Genomic DNA, 13,820 nt, shown 5'->3' with positions numbered 1-13,820 from the left:
TCCGGCCCTGTAAATAGACAGACTGAAATATTGGAGATGGATTGTTCTCCTATACATAGAGAAATGATACAATTCGACATCATTGATGCTCCTCAATTTAAAATGATACTAGAAATAGATTGGGTAACCAAGTCAATTACTTTCAAATCTTCTACTTGTACAGATCATTGTTTCCTTCTTAAGAAATCCCAAGATGTGATTCAAGGTTTTCACTTTGGAATTGAGTCACCCAATATTCTAATTTTGGATGGGGTTCCTTCAGTGTATAATGATTTAACTGACGTATTTGACAAAAAGAAAGCTAACACCCTCCCGCCTCATAGAGATTTTGACTGTAGGATTGATTTAGTGTCTGGAGCAACCTTACCCTGCAGTAGGATATATGCCCTTACGAAGACTGAAAATGTTCATCTGAGGGAATACTTAGATGAGTACCTTGCCAACGGATTTATAAGACACTCTAAATCCCCTGTTTCATCAGCTCTTTTTTTCATTCCAAAAAAGGGAGGGGAGTTGCGCACGTGCATTGATTATAGAGCTTTAAACAATGTTACCATTAAGAATAGGTACCCCTACCCTTGATCCCTACACTTTTGGACCAAATGAAGAAGGCTAAGATTTATACTAAACTGGACCTACGAGGAGCTTATCATTTAGTCAGGGTAAGAAAAGGGAACGAATGGAAAACAGCATTCCGTACTAAATTTGGTCTCTTTGAATACCAAGTGATGCCATTTGGTCTTTGTAACGCTCCTGCCGCCTTCCAGTTTTTTATAAACGAGGTGTTACATGAGTTCATTGACATCTGTTGTGTAGTCTATATAGATGATATCCTCATCTATTCCGATTCTGAAGAAGAACATGTACAACAGGTCCGCGCCATTCTTCAAAAACTACTTTCGAACTCTCTCTTTGTGAAATTGGAAAAAAGTCTGTTTCATGTCTCTAAGGTGGACTTTCTGGGCTATATTATCAGTCCAAATGGAATAGAAATGGACCCAAAAAAGGTTGAAGCTGTGACTACTTGGCCAAGCCCCACTTCTGTGAAACAAATTCAAAGTTTCCTTGGATTTGCAAATTTCTATCGCAGATTTATTCAGGACTTTTCTCAAATTATAACACCCATTACCAAGTTATTGAGAAAAGGAGTAAAATTGTTATGGTCCCCAGCTGCTGACGATGCTTTTCAGGAACTAAAGAGGAGATTTACTATGGCCCCAATTTTATGTCATCCAGACCCCAGTCAACCATTTATAGTAGAAGCAGATGCATCTCAATTTGCCTTGGGCGGAATCCTTTCGCAACGAAATTCTGATACCGGCCAAATGCATCCTATTGCTTACTATTCAAGAAAGTTGTCTGAAGCAGAACAAAATTATGCGATTGCCGATAAAGAGTTATTGGCAATAAAAGCTGTGTTTGAAGAATGGCATCACTACTTGTTAGGGGCTCGTTATCCGGTAACGATCTACACTGATCACAGAAATCTTCAAGCTCTAAGATCGGTGAAAGCTCTATGTGCTAGGCAATTACGTTGGTCTATGTTCTTCAATGATTACAATTTTGTAATTACATATCGTCCTGGAAAAGAGAACCTAAAAGCGGATGCTTTATCTAGGATAGGAGATAAGGGCCCAGATCAACCTGAAATTATTCATCCAGTAATCCCTACTTCTTGTTTTCAGGGAAGTTTATCTGTTTGTGACATTATTGAAGACATCAAAGAGGTCTTAAGAGAAAAGGATTCTGAGCAGTGGAAAAAAGATCATCCTTTTCTACAAGAAAAAGACAATTTAATGATGGTTCATGATTTACTTTTTGTTCCTAATGAAAAGATTTGAAAATCCATAATTCATCTTCATCATGATACTATGTTGTCGGCTCACCCTAGCATTTTGAAAACCACGGACCTTATTAAAAGGAGCTTTTGGTGGCCTTCTATGTACAAAGACACTCAACAATTTGTAGAGACTTGCAGCATTTGTATTCAGCACAAAACTTCTCATCAAGCTCCTAGTGGTTTGTTAATGCCACTGCCAATTCCACCTCAATCCTGGCATACTATATCGTTGGATTTTATTGTCGAACTACCTGAAACCAAGAAGGGATTCAATACTATTTTGACAGTTGTAGATCAGTTCACCCGAATGGCCCATTTTATTCCATTAAAAAAGCTTCCTTCAGCTTTGGAACTCGCTCATTTAATCATGACTCATGTAATAAGACTACATGGAATTCCTTCGGTAGTGATTTCAGATAGAGGTTCCCAATTTATCTCAAAGGTTTGGCGAAATCTGAGTTCTTTGCTACATATGGAGGTTCGTTTATCTTCTAGTTATCATCCCCAAACTGATGGTTTAACTGAACGAACTAATCAAACTATTGAACAATATCTCCGTTGTATGTTGCCAAATGTTTCTGAAGAATGGTCTGATCTTTTAAGTCCTTTAGAATTTGCCTACAATAACTCTGAACATTCTTCCATAAAAATGTCTCCTTTCTTTTGTAATTTCGGTTATCATCCAAAAAGTATTCCTAAGGATTCTAACAACAGTGAGTCTGTACCTGCAGTTTCTGACTATGTATCTAAGGTATTCTCCATTCAGGAAGAAGCTAAATTCAACTTGGCTAAAGCCAATGAATCCCAAAAAAAAGCCAAGGATAAACATCGAACTGAACAACCTCAATATGAAGCTGGGGATAAAGTATGGTTGAGTACTAAAAATTTGAGGTTAAAAGGAAACAGGAAATTTAATCCAAGGTTTATTGGCCCCTTTTCTATTGAAAAAGTAATTAACCCAGTTTGTGTAAGGTTGATTCTTCCTCGCAAGTATCTGATACACCCTGTTTTTCATGTCTCTCTGATTAAACCTTTCCATTCTCAAACTCGTATTCCTAAAACTCCAACTCCCATCTTAATTGAAGGTCATCCTGAGTTTGAAGTCAAGACGATTCTTGATTCTAAGAGAATTAGGGGAAGGCTGTTTTACCTCGTAGATTGGAAAGGTTATGGCCCTGAAGAAAGATCGTGGGAACCTTTAGATCATCTTAAAAATGCCCCAAGATTTGTCCGATCTTTCCATTTGAGATATCCTGATAAACCAAAACCCATTTCCACTGTTCTTGGGGGGATCTTGAGGAGGGAGTACTGTCATGAATCTGCCTACCCCTTCTAATCTGTTCATGCCCCTACACATGACCTCCCCTTCTAATCTGTTCATGCCCCTACACATGACCTCCAAGACACATGTTATACACATGCCCTCTAGGCACATGTAGAATTCCCCATGTTGAAACCCGCCCCTGTCCCGTGCGCCCCGCACGCTTCATAGTCAGTGTGGTTTGGTGTATTTTACATTTATGCTTCGTGGCTTTTTATATTTGTTTTATGTTCAAACATGCCTTCAACTGTTCTTCAAATGTGAACCTTACGCTGGTCTTATGGCCGGGTCTCATTGTGTGCCTTTTATTTCAGGAGTTTTGGACATAGCACTAGTATTAACCTGGGACCTTGTGCTTGAAGGTCTTATCATTCTCTCCCCGCATCCCTCGCACGCACCTTTTGGTGCGCATCCAAGGAGATTGAAGTCTCCGTCTTCACGCACGTTCTTGTGCGTAGCAGGGAGCGGCTGGGTGCGGTCCTGTATTTAAACCGCACGCAGCCTTCTGGAAGGCGCTTTGCCTTCAGTTTTCCTCCGGTGAAGGTCGCGTCTAGAGGCAGCTCAGCTGGGAACTTACCTGATGGCATTTCGGTATCGGCAGGACTTCACATCTGCTAATCTTCAAGGCGGTTCTTCCCTTCACCTCGGAACAAGAATCCTGAAAGACAAAAAGTTGAAAAGCTAAGTACTATAAATATTTAAAGGCGCCCTTCGCAAGAAAGGTCAACTATAATTTTTAGGAACTCTTAAACTTGCAGAAGAGGATGCAAAGAAGAGACTTTGGACATTTCTGATTAATGTAGATTGTAGCATTTCGGATTTTGGTTTACAAAAGAATTGTGTGAGTTTGCTGTGAATAATCTTGATTTCTAGGGAAAGAGTGAATCTAGTTTTTGAGCCTAAAGTAAGGTGATGTGAAGAAAGACATTTAGGATATTGTGCTTTTTGGTTTGTGCTTCTCTTTTATTTTATCACAAGAAAAGACAAGAACCCCCACGATAAAGAAACAAGAAGTTATGTTCAAGTAAGTGATAGGAACTAGTTAGGATAGTTTGCGAAGAGACAGTTAAAGATTTATAGTAATCCTTCCTTTTATTTTTTAGCTTACAACAACAACCTGACTTCACAAGCTGACCAACAATCCTAGAGGACGTCTGACGACTTCATTATAGCTACTTCAAAAAGAAATACTGGACGAAAGCCAACATTAAACTGATCGCAGGTAGGGGAATATCCGAACACCCAGACTGACTAAGGTTTCAAGGAAAGTTAGTTAGAATAGTTAAATCATCCAAGAATAGTTAGGAGGATTCCTCTTTGATTAGATAATTAAAGTCTTTTGTGCTTGTTGCTTCGCAGGTCGACCGCAAGAGCAAAATTCTACATCTCAACGTCCAGTACCGGCCCTCCTCCCTAATCCCTAGTTTAAACCTTGCTGTTAAGAAATAGAACCAGTAAGATTTAGTTAGTGGTTTGGGAAGTTGGTCCCTTGCGTCTCTGCAGAATCATCTGCGTCATCCAAGAGGGCTTCTATCAAGGACAAGGTAAGGGACGACGTGGATTGGTCTGACAGTGAGTGAGTATTCCTGGGGCCTCAAGGCATGATAAAAGATTGAGCATGATTAAACTCCAAACCTAAATTGGTCATGAAAGAATTAAAAGCATTCATGAAAAGTTGCAACCCATTTGCAGTACGAGACAACAGCACCCTGTTGTCAGCGTACAATAACATTGCCCCAAACCTATCTCCTATTTTAGGCAAATCTTTGACATTTGAATGTAAAACCCCTCCAGGGAGTTAATGTAAAAAAGAAACAAAAAAGGGCCAAAATTCACCCCAGCTTACCCCCTTGGTAACCTTAAAAGTAGAAGTGCAGTCCCCAGATGGGGGTATACCAAACCTGTGCCTAAGTGTCCTAATGCAGGCGTTTTAAAAGTTTGGCGCTTTAAAAGTTTGATTATGTCTCTGTCAAACACATCATTGGTCATCAGAGCCCACAAACTTCCCATGTCCACAAGATCAAAAGCACTAGACAAGTCCAAAAAGGTCAGGTGCAGAGCACCACCCCTGTCCATTATGTACTTATTATTATTATTATTATTATTACAGGATTTATAATGCGCATGGCTGCCTCAGCGACGAGGCGTCCCAGCGCAACCAGAGACCTAACCGGAGCAAGCAAGCGCAGCTATTATCAAGAGCAGGTTGAGTGACCATTCAACCGTGCCCACCTCTTGGCAGATACCATATATCATATACTCTGACAGAAAACTTTTGTCATCTGCCCAATCCTCTATCCTGGAGAATCACCCAACCCAGGATCTTATCAGAAGAGACCAGAAGAGAGATCGTACAGTAACATATGGGGTTTCCCCTGTCGCCCTTCTTAAAGACAGGGACAATGGTGGAAAACCTCCAAGTTTTAGGCAATCCTGCAGGGGGAATGGCCCAGAACAGATTTGCCAATAAGAGGGGCCCACAATGGTATGTTCTGTTTACAAATATCAAGTGGCACCCTGTCCGGGCCAAGGGCCTTCCTGGGTATGCTATTCAAAATAGCAACAGTTACTTCAGATACATCAATATGTGTCATGGTGAAAACACCAGCCGACCCTTGGTTGGCGGTATAATTTGCCTTGCAACGAGGATTAGTTAGAAAGCTAGAATCAGCAGAGCTGAAAATCGTGGGGAAGTAAATCAGACACTCCTCTGGCAAAATGTGGCAGGATATTTTAGAGTTACCCTCTGCTAAAAAATATGGGTGATTCTTTACATTCCAAAATGCATTCGAGTATCTAGATTTAGCAGCAAACTGTACTTTTTCCCATGCCATCTCTCTGATTTCCTTTCTTCTTGCCCCAAGGGGTCGACCTGTAAGCCCACCTTGCATACCTAATGGCTACTAAGTCTTTAGGCAACAGCATGAATAATCTGGCATTAAAGGGTCCCACTGGGAGTGAGATTTAATAGAAAGGTAAAGAGGGGTAATAGAGAACATAGAGCAGGTTGAATTTAGCAGACACATTGAGGATGGCAGTGGCAAGTCTATTAGAGAGTCTTATGAAGCGTCCATTCTGCAACAGTGTAAAAGCATTTTTCCAAGCTGCCTCCCAGACTTACCTTCTATGCCCTTGCAGGGGGTAAACATCATACAAGGCACGCAAAGTCTCCAAGCTGAGGCATCGGGCCAACTTCGGGGCCAGCAACTGCAAGTACTGTCTTCAATGTCCTACAGGGTCAGTTGGGGGGACCCGATCATTAGGGGGATCTTAGCGGGTGTGCTCTGCAAAGTAGATAGCAATGTGTCCTTGATGCCCCCGGTCACCAATCAGATAATGTTCTGTACAATAATCCAAATATGGAACCTATTCTTATTCAGGGGCGCAGTCAGCTTCTAGCCCAGCGCAAGTCAAGACAAACCAGGAAAAAGTCTACAGACCTGGCTAAGTCTTACCAACAGCCCAAACCCACAAAACAGAGTCAGGCTGGTAAGACAAGTGTTCAAGTGGCTTAGAGCAGCCCGCTTAGCAAGTGGGTAACATCAAAGGGAGAAGTGAAAACACTCATCTCTTGCTTATCTGCCACACTTACATGGACAGAGGTGGTCAAGCAGTGCACAGAACAACATGCTCCAAACTGAGCTCCAGTCTTACCTCTGAAATATCTTCTGATACTCTGTCTGATCACTCTCCCCCACTTACTACCAAAGAGGGTCCCCCTGAGGTACAAGAGCCATCATTAAGAGTAATCATATTGTCTCTTCAGGCCCAGTGTGCAGAGGCTCAGGTATATTACACTTAGGCGAGGGCAGACAATCTGAAAATGTAACAATCCCTGGATGACGTCTCAGAGCACATCACAAATCTTACAATGTAGCTCACAGAGCAGCAGTAGAGAGTGGCTCACACAAGGAGACAGTGACTGCAAGCAAGGCTATTGGGAATCATGATGATAAGCTAAAACTCCTCCTAATCAAAATTGAAGATATGGAAAACTGTCAGAGAAGAAACAATGTCAGGATTTTTAGGATACCACAGGGAAAAGAGGTCTTTGATTCTTGGCAACATATAGTGCAATTGTTCAGGAGGGCCTTCCCTGATCAGATGGACTGGGACTCTCAAATTCAGTTTGCCCACTGTCTCCCATTCAATCATAATTCCTTAATGCTAGCACAGCTCATCCTCGCCCAATGCTAATATATGTTGGAAATTTCCTTTTGAGGCAGGCAATCTCCCTTAAAGAATGGCCAACAACCCAATGTCAATTCTTGCCCAGTCTGACTTCTGCAGATCTACAATGGACTGCAGATGGAAGCTGCACCAACTCATTGACCCATTGAAGGTTGTGGGGGCACAAGTTTTCTTGCAGGAGCCAGCTCACTCAAAATTATTAGGGAAGGACGTCCCAGATGTGCTTCTCTGAGACAGTAAATACGACGCATCCATGGTGTTGCAAGGAGGGTGCAGTGGAAAGTGTTGCATTGCTGTTTTATCGCAGCGATGCAACACTTTTCATAAATGAGATTCAGAGGTGTTATGGCTAAGATTAATTGTATGTGCTGGAACGAGTCAGGGATCAATGCGCGGAGCAAGCGATAATTAGTTCGGGAGGGGATCAGATTGCGTAAACCCGAATTGGTGGCTGTGACTGAGACCCATCTGGTATACAAGGATAGGTCTTTACTTAAGAAGTCGCCTGAACATGGCAAACTGTCTTAATCCGTGGGGTGGCTGTGCTTTCTGCTAAGAACTATCAAGGTCAAGTATTAAAAACTGCGGTCGGCCCCAGGAGAAGGTGGGCACTTGTATAATGAATACTACATTCAATAAAATTTGTGTTATGAGTGGTTTACGGGCCCAATACTGATGATCCAGAAATGCTGGATATGCTATACCTGGAAATAGTGGTTTGTGCTGAAGAATTGATTTAATGGATGATTTTAATTGTAAATTGAGCAACAACCGCCCACCCACCCTGCACAAGCCTAGAACTAGGGCTTCCCTCAAAGATCTGATCCAGCTACATGGGCTTGGCGATGTGAGGCAGACTCTCTATCCAAGGGAGCCCGGTTATACTTATTATTCATGTCCGCATATGCACTACTCTAGGATCAATATGATCTTTATTAAGTGGTCTTTGCTGGATAGGATGGAAATGAATGTATGCGCCAGGGTTGTGTCAGATCACAACCCGATTGTGTTTTCATAAGAACAACTGTTCCAAGTTCTCTTTTCATTGCCATCTGCTGGCTAATAACGAGTATAGAACGCATGTTTCAGGGTTACTCAGGGAGTTTCTTTCTATTATAATTGGTACAGCATCACTTCGAATAATTTGTGATAGAATGAAAGCATACATTCGGGGTATAACATTACAGTACATGGGTGAGCAAAATAGAGCCATTGCTGAAGAGGCCCACTCTCTTTGCTAAGCCTTTCTCCAACTTGAAATGTTACATGCCTTTAAAATCACTCAAGGAATGGCAGAGTGACAGGTGGCATTTTTTCAGTTATTAGAAACATGGTCTTGTCTAGTATGCAGATTGAAAGATCAGGTAGCTGCCAGATACATCAAACATAGAATGCTATAATATGAATATGGGGAAATGGTAGGCAAGTTTTAGCACATCAGATAACAGATTGACGGTCCAAGGGTACAATTCATGTAATCTAGAGTTTGGATGGTAATGTCTAGACCACCACTACATATATTTTGGAACAGTTCTCCTATTTTACAGGAAGTTATAATGTCAGCCACCGGTATTAGATCAGGGCAAATGTATGGAATGCATTCAGTAGTGTGATCTACCTCATCTCAGAGAGGATAAGGCTGATGATCGTCAGGCAGAATTTTTCATTTCAGAAATTGAGGCTGCTATAATGGACTTCCCTACTGGCAAGGCAGCCGGTGGAAATTCTATACCTATTGAATTCTACAAGTCATTCAAAGATCTAATAGTTGTCGAATTTCTTATGGTCATTCAATTTATCCAGAAATTTGGAACACAACCAATATCGTGGTATTTCTTAAAAAGGACAAGCCTGCAGAGGACATGAGGTCATATAGTCCCATTTCTCTGATTAATACAGATATAAAATGGTTTGCCAAATTTGGAGCTTACCGTCTTGCTCCTGTAATCTCGTTCTTAGTCTCCCCACAACAACACAGGCTTGTCCGAGGCAGGGATACTACCAAGCAGTGTCGGATCACAGAGGGAGTGCTGCTGGCGGTGGGACGGGGAAGGGGATGGGACAGGGAGGGGGGATAGGGGTGTCGGTAACTCGGCGATGAAGCGCGCACAAGGTAAATTGTTTTATTTATTTATTAAGTTACCATAGTCCTGTCCATCGTATGTCGGACTCCACTACTCCACCAACCATGCCCCTCCCAATCCCAATGCCCCACAGCACTCCCTCGGTGAGCCACCACTGCTACCAGGCATACTAACACTGCAATTGTGACTTTTCATGTTGCTGGGATATCTAACATCAACATGGGTATGATCAAATTTGAGGAGGCCTACGCGAAGAGGATAGGGGTGGTGCAGAGATTTGGGATGACATGGGAGAGCTATGCTGTAACAACGCATGCAAATTATACTATGTAATTTATTTAAAGGATATTTTGTATAAAGTTAACATCAGCGAATATTAACCTCTGTATGGTACAGTAACAGTTAAAAGGAGGGTAAACCCCAGAAGGGAGCTTAGGATCCAGAATCACACTTATTATGAAGTACAACTTTTCGAAGGAAAGACTGTAATCATATAGGTCATCATGGTAGGGGTCACATGTTATCACTGAGCTGCTATTTAGAATGCTGGAATCGCATACCATGTAAAATGGGATATGAATTTGCGCTTTTTATTAGTGTACATTATAAATATGAGACTCAATATTTTGTAGGTTTTATCTTTCTTTTTCTGTATATCTTGTGTATCATAGTTATCATGTACAAATGGATTATGAAATTTGTTCTACTTATTGTCTATTTATAATATGAGATTGGAGAGTTTGCAAATTTGTCTGCTTTATGTACCTCGATTAACATGTCTACTATGTGTTTTATGCTCAATATAAAATTTCAAAATGACTTAAAAAAAAAACATGGGTATTATCCTACTAGACACAGAGAAGGCTCTTGATTGTGGTTCGTGAGGCTGTATGCGGGCTAAACTGCATGCCTTATGTATAGGCGAAAGATTAATCAAACTGACTCCGGCTCTATATAAGGCCCTATGGGCTTGGGTAGCCCGTCCAGGGACTTATTCAAATCTATTCCCATTCATCGAGGTACACGACAGGGGTACCTGCTCTTCCCCCTTTTATTTGCCTTATATATAGAGCCCTATTTACAGTCGCTCCTTAAGAATGCAGTCATCCAACCTCTGTTTCTTGGTGGTAAACTATTGATGATGGGATCTTCTAACCCACTAACAGCGATCAGACAGATTGCCCATGAGGCTACCAGGTTTGGCAAGTTCTTGGGATACAAACCTAACTTATCTAACACTCAGGCTCCTATTCCAGCGGTAACTGCTTTGGTGGTCTATTTAGGCATTAGACTATGCTCTGAGGTTTTTAGTATTATCAAATTGAACTACAAACCTCTTGTATCTGCAGTAATTTAGAAACTAAATTTGTGAAATAAGCCACCACTTACCATTGTTGGACGAGTCAATATCATAAAAATTAATATCCTTCCAAAATGTCTTTATTTGTGTAGGGCAATCCCATTGAGGGTTCCCGACTCTTTCTTTAGACACCTGGAGAGCGATATTGGAAGTTTCATATGAGGTTACAGGCATGCATGGCGAGCCATTGGATTAATGAAACTCCCCTATGAGAAAGAAGGGCTCTCACTCCCAGATTTTAAGCTCTATTTCTGGGCAGCATTTACTGGCCGCCTGCGCGGCTTATTAACCTCAGATAATTCAGATTCATCATCCTTTGGCTACCAGGTAGCTTTCGGGCTGAGCTCAGTTTTTTTTTCTATCGGTTTGGGGACCCCAACTACTACATCAGAGAACACTTCAAAGTATTAAGGGATATTATCTGTATTTGAAAGGAGATCTGTAAAAAATATTCAAATGCTTTTATAAATAAGGATACGCCAGTATGGGACAATCCTACTTTCCCCTCCATTTTTCAGGATTCAACTTGTAGGGTCTGAGCACGTTGCAGGGTTGTAACAATGGGTCAGCTGTTTTACCTAAATGGCTTTCGGTCTGTCTAAGGATTGCAAGACTCCTATAAGCTCCCTCGACATTCTTTCTTTAAATACTTACAAATCAGGGACTATATTCAGACAAGCTGTGAATATACGCTTGATATTGAAGGCTCAGAGCTTTTGTTGTACTATTTTAAACCTGGTGTGAAACCCTCAACCAGTATGACCTATCACGGGCTCTCTCCTCTTGTTACAGAGGATACATCGTTATTAGCTGCTAAGTGGAGTAGGCTCCTCTCATCCAATGTTTCAGAGATTCAGATGGGTTTAGAACTATCAGACCATTCTGTACACTCTGCTACAACAGTTGAGTACTATATGCCTCCTATATTATACTTTGGATAAAATGTCTAGATGGGAAACAAATGCTACCACTGATAAAACTTGATGTCCTGAGTGTAATCTCTTGGCCGCAGATATTGTACATGTGGCCTTCTGCCCCTGCTTACAAAAATGATGGGAGGGGTTGATGAAATTTACGTCCTCAGGTATGGGACATCCAGTCCTATTATCTATTAACCACATCGATGCTACAGCAATTCTCCCTCTGTGCTGAGAAGTCTTTGATTTCCATTATTCATGACGAGCTCAGCTCATCATGAGCACACGAGCAGTGTACTGCATGACGAGCTGAGCTCGTCATGAGCATGGAAGGGGTTAAAGAGAGAACGATGGGGGTTAAATATGAGTACGAGGCAGGCGCTCAGGGAATAATAACAATTATGCTTGTGTGTGCATTAGGAGGTCCTGGGTTTCTCTGAATCCCCCTAAGGATTTTGAATGGTGTGTCCTTATCCATGCCAATGTTAGAGGGCCCTCTTCCTTGTTAAAGCTGAAGAAGATCTGGAATAATCTCTGCTGGGATTTCATGAATGTCAATCATGATTAATTATAATTTATATATGATGATGTATTGCTCTCACTTTTTTTTATCTTGATCTGTTATTTATACTTTGTATACTGTGATTATTATATATCTGTGACTAACTCTGTCTTGGGAAAATAGAGGAAGGTTCAGGATCACAACCCTTTATGAAGGATGACACAATAATCTCAAAACTAAGACTTTGTTGACATTTTTCAACAGGAAACCAAAGAGCTAGGAAATTGTAAACGTTAGCAAAAGTTTCAACGGACTTAGAAGCACACACTGGTTCAGCAACATTTTTATCTCTTCTCAAGCCTCACTACCTTGTTGCTGATTCTGCTCACTTACATCCACCTCACCCCTGCATGCTCTACTTTCACCTCTTCTGTTGCCCAGCCTATTACTTACTCTTCCTGCTTTAACCCCCTTTGATATCCACTTTGCCCTGCATTATTTCCTGTTCACTTATCTCTCACCAAGCAACTCGTTTTCTCTCTTTGATTCTGCCACTCTCACACCCATCTTTCCCCTCAATGCTCTACTCCTTTCCTTTCATCATCTCACCCAGCCTCTCACCTTCTTTTGTCTCAACTTGTCTGCTGGTTATACCCCCTTTACATATTTATCTCCTTTTTCCCCAGTCTCTTCTTCCTGATTCTGCCTCTCTTACATCCACACCTTCCCTTCATTTGTTTCTCTTTGCCACTCTTCTCCCCTTAGCCTCTTACTTTATTTCAGCTGTCCTCTTCCTTCATACCCATCTCTCCTCTTCCAGACTCACACTCTCAAAATGTTTTTAAAATGTTTGCATGGATTCTGCCCTTCCTAACATTACCCTGTGGCACTGAAAAACTGAGTCAGGGGCCTGGCTTTGCTCAGCTCAGGATCCTCTTAAACCCATGAGCCCAAATTGAGTTAAGGTTTTCACAGGAGGCGACATGGCCTAGTGGCTACAACTGCCCACCATGGACCTTGGGGGGCCAGGCTAAATGGGCCTTGTAACTCTGACGTTTTTTGAATAGCAGTGAGAGGCACCTTTGTTGTGAGCAGGAGTGGGGCCATGTGCAGCGGCCCACCCTGCCCATGACTAGCGCCGGCCCTGAGTACAGCATCCTCCCTCACACCAGGAAAGGCTTTTCAATACCATGGTTCCCGTTCTTAGATGTCCTCCTTTCAAGTGTAAAATGAGTAATAAACTTCAAGTTCAATTGTTTAAGTTCCTGTCTTCAAGGGGTGTAAAAGACTCCAAGAGTTTTCCATCCTGTGACACAACATAGTCAAATTGTTTTCAAGCAGGTTCTTCGTCCCTCAAGTCTTGAATTTTGTCTGATGTGTTCTTCTAGTTCTGGTACCTTGCCCTATTCTTCAGACCTCTTTCTACCTCATCTTTCTTGAGCCTTTTTCGAAACTTGGATTTGAATAGTGCTTTCTTCGTCAGAAGATTGACATTCAGGAGAGTTTTTTTTCTGCCATTTAGCTTACTTTGCAGACACCTGCTCCTTTCATGAGGGGTGCTGTGTGCAAGGTTATAGTGACTACCAGAAGGCCCTACCAAGCAAC

Source organism: Lissotriton vulgaris, chromosome 3_1, assembly GCF_964263255.1.
Source record: "Lissotriton vulgaris chromosome 3_1, aLisVul1.2, whole genome shotgun sequence".
In the NCBI taxonomy this organism is placed as follows: Eukaryota; Metazoa; Chordata; class Amphibia; order Caudata; family Salamandridae; genus Lissotriton; species Lissotriton vulgaris.
Note: the sequence above shows the minus strand (reverse complement) of the source record.